Genomic DNA, 3637 nt, shown 5'->3' on the forward strand with positions numbered 1-3637 from the left:
TCTGAACAATTAGTTTCTACTCCGATCTCCGCGAGCAGCGCTTACACAGCAAAGCTCTGGGGACGGCAGCGTCTCCGAGCCGGGGATGCCGTAAGCCGCTAATCGCAGGGAGCGGAGGTTGCTGGCCCGTAGCGAGCAGGGACTCGGCACAGCCACCGAGCGTTTAACTGCGCGTAATGCACGCCTGTTTCAGCCGCTGCCAGCCACGTAATTACCAGTGTGATCACACAATCTGCAGACCTTTCAAAGCCAGCTGGATGAGCCCCGAGTGCTGCAGGGAGCAATTGGCTGCTGTGTCCTGGGGCGCGGGGTGCTGGCAGGGGCCGGCCGCAGGCACATCCCCTGGGCAGCCGGGGTGCTGAGCGCCCGGCCAGGCTGGGCACGGAGCTGGGGAGGGACGGCAAGGGTTCGGCCAGGAGAACTCCCAGAGCCAGCCCCAAGCCCTGCGCTCTCCCTTCTGTCCCAGATGACGTTTGGCCAAGACATTACAACAGCAACTCCGCAACTGGCAGCAAGCAGGAAGGATGGATGGTGGAAATGCCTGCAAAATTTACTTCTCTTTTGAAAATTTTTGAGATTCTCTTTTGAAGTCAGATGAAACAGTCAAGCAGACAGAGGTGTATGGAGAGCGGAGGCAGCCAAACCCCCGCCGAGCCCCTCAGCTGGGGCGGCCTCACTCTCAGGCACCAGGAGTTGTCACCTCTGTGCTTGGGTGAAAGGAAAAGTAGAGAGAGAAGAGGATCTGACAGCAGTTCTCCTCATCAGTATAAATTAAGACAATGTGTCTAGCACACACGTGTGTTTACGGCGCACGTAGCAGTTAGTTTAAGATAAAGGTTGCCGTTAACATAAAATTCCCATCCTTCCAAAACCATCAATTCTGAACTGAATTAGATCCAGGAACCACAATGCAAATCAGAGGGCTACAAATCTCTCTGACAATATGTTTTGCTCCACAAACAGATGCAAAGCCAACTATAAAACCACACGACAATCCTTATCTGACAGATTTCCCTTTGATTAGCTTTTAATTGCTCATTAAGATTTGGGTGGTTTACGCCTGGGCTCCGAGGCAGGGACGCAGCATTGCTTCAGGCCCCTGCGATGCCGAGCCCCAGGTGCCTGCAGCTCTGGAGAGCAGCTCCTACGGCCTCGCCCCGAGGCTGCCAGCACAGCCCCCGGCCGCGCAGCCCCTCTGGATGCTTTTCTCCACATTTCCCCTCCCTGGTTTCCTTCAGTGGTGGTTAGGGATATTCGGTGTTGACAGAAACAAATGATTTCTGAAAGAGCTGCAAAACAATATATTTCTGGAACAAAACACATCAATCATGGCTCAGAGCCAAGTTAGTTATTGCAGAATTTCTCCAGCATTACCCAGATCTGAGATTATTATTTCCTTCCATTTGTTGCCTCAGCTGGAGAGGTGAGTGCGGCCCTGTGGCGGGGCAGACGTCACCGCCGCAGCCGGCAGAGGTTTCCTGCAGCCATGGTGCTCCCCTCGGCCCTCGCCTGGCCTGGGGGGATGCTGCTGGTGTCCTGCCGTGCCCCTGCTCAGTGCACTGGTCAAGGCCAGGGGGTTACAACGCCCAAGGGGCAGTTTCACACTTGTACTATGGGACCTGTGGCCCCCGGCACCCTCACCCTGGTAGGAAGGGCTGAGAGCTGACCCGCTGCGGCACAGCAGTGCCCAGCACCGTGTGAGCAGCAGCAGGGCTGGCTGCACCAGCCTGTCCCCGGCCAGCAGCTTCCAGGGTCTGGCCTCGCCTGTGCTTCCCGAGCAGCATCCCCCTCGCCCCTTTGCCCAGCCAGGCTGCTGCAGGCAAGCTGCGAGGTGGGGCAGCCCCAGCCCCGTGTCCCCACCTGCACCATGCGAGGGGATGGAAGGGGCGCACAGCTGCACCCCGTGCTCTGGGCAGGGTTTGCTGCGTGCTCAGGAGCCCCAGCAGCAAACTGGGCTCTGGGGACAGAGCCGGGTGAGCCTCGCAGGCTGCGGGGGGACGGGCAGCTTGGCTCCCCCTTGCTCCTGAGCTCGCACCAGGATTAGCAGGGAGAGAGCATGTCGGGGGGTTCTCGTGTTATTGTTTATGAGAGGTTTGCGTGAAATTTTGGGATTTACAAAGTAGTCATATCATTTAATACTCTTTAATGAGGTTTGGGGATTTATGGGCCAGACATTTTCATTTTCAGCTTTTACAATTAACCTTGGTTAACCTATAAAGAAAACTTCATGATAAGTTTGCTTTCTTCAATTATTAAAGGCAAGGATTTGAAGAGTGGCACGCAGCCCGCAGTGCCCCTGGCTTGCTCACTCTGTTACGTGTCATCCACAAAGAAGCCGACAGCACCCTCCACGCTAGGAACAGGTCCTGCCTCCCAGCTGTGTACGTGCCTATCTACACTTGTTCACAGAAAGTTTATCCAGGGATTACGAGTCTGGTGCTGAGCTGTGGGCAGAGCTGGACAGCCTCACACGGGCTTTGCTTGTGAAGGGTGCACCCCTGCAGGGAGATCTTCAGCGGGGCCATTAGCAACAGCTCTTTGCCTCCCAAAACCACACCAGAAGCGCCCTGTCCGGTGAGGAACAGTTCCACGGGGCCTCAGAGGGTCCGGGGCTGCTCCACCTCCAGCCTGCCGGTGATGCCCACGCTGGCTGCTGGTTTGGCAGCGCAGCCCCTCTGCTGCCAGCCAGCCCCTGGGCGAGGACAGCCAGGCACGGGGGGAGCGTGGAGCAGAGTGCTCAGCTCCAGGGCAACATCTGGGCAGCGTCTCCAGCCCGCAGGAACATCTGGGCACCGCTGCCACCCTTTTAAAGTTCTCGTAATTCCACAATAAATCAGTATGATAATTTCTCACTGCAATAAAGCCCCTATTCCCATTGCAAGCTCTCATAACCAGCACCTCGATCTTTCTGTGCTCTTTGCTCTTTATTACCTTTCAGTGACTTAAGCCCCTGAACTGAATAACTTCATCAAGGTGTCAACCTAAACAGATTTTTCCCTATAATGGCCCAACTCTCACAGGTTCTTAATGAAAAATATTGATTCCGAAGGATTAGTTGCAGATTTATGTGGTGGATGCTGATCCTTCTGTCACCTGATACCTTATCAGTGGATGAAGGAACTGATCCTCCCTGCATGGTTTTAAAAAAGCAATCACAGACTGTGTCAAGCAGGAGCTTATTCCCAGAGAAATGCACATGATGCTGCGTCTGGATCAGATACAGTGCTTACAGACAGCGACTGGTGAGGGCTGCGGGGTCACCACCGTGGCCAGGCCAGGCTGCGGCCGGCTGCCCGGTGCGTGGGGCAGAGCAGGCTCCTGCTGGGGGCAGCTCCCAGCCCCTGGCTCCCAGAGCCCCCGCCAGCCCCCCAGGTCTGCCCCCACTGCCCCGGTCGCTGGAGTCGGAGGCAAGGGCTGGGGGAGGGTGTGCGGAGCCCTGCGGGCAGGGGCTCACCCACCCGGGGCTGCCAGCTGAGAGCGTCCCCCTCGAGTGGATCCGAAGGCACTCACAGACACAAAACACGCGTTACGTACACGGCAGCAATTCCTGGCTGATTATTTCCTCTAGAGACCGTTATGAGCCTCAATCTGCGAGACAGCAGATTATGCACATCAGAGACAAAGTGCTGCTAGGCGA

The sequence above is a fragment of the Aythya marila genome (assembly GCF_965140915.1).
Source record: "Aythya marila genome assembly, chromosome: 15".
Lineage (NCBI taxonomy): Eukaryota > Metazoa > Chordata > Aves > Anseriformes > Anatidae > Aythya > Aythya marila.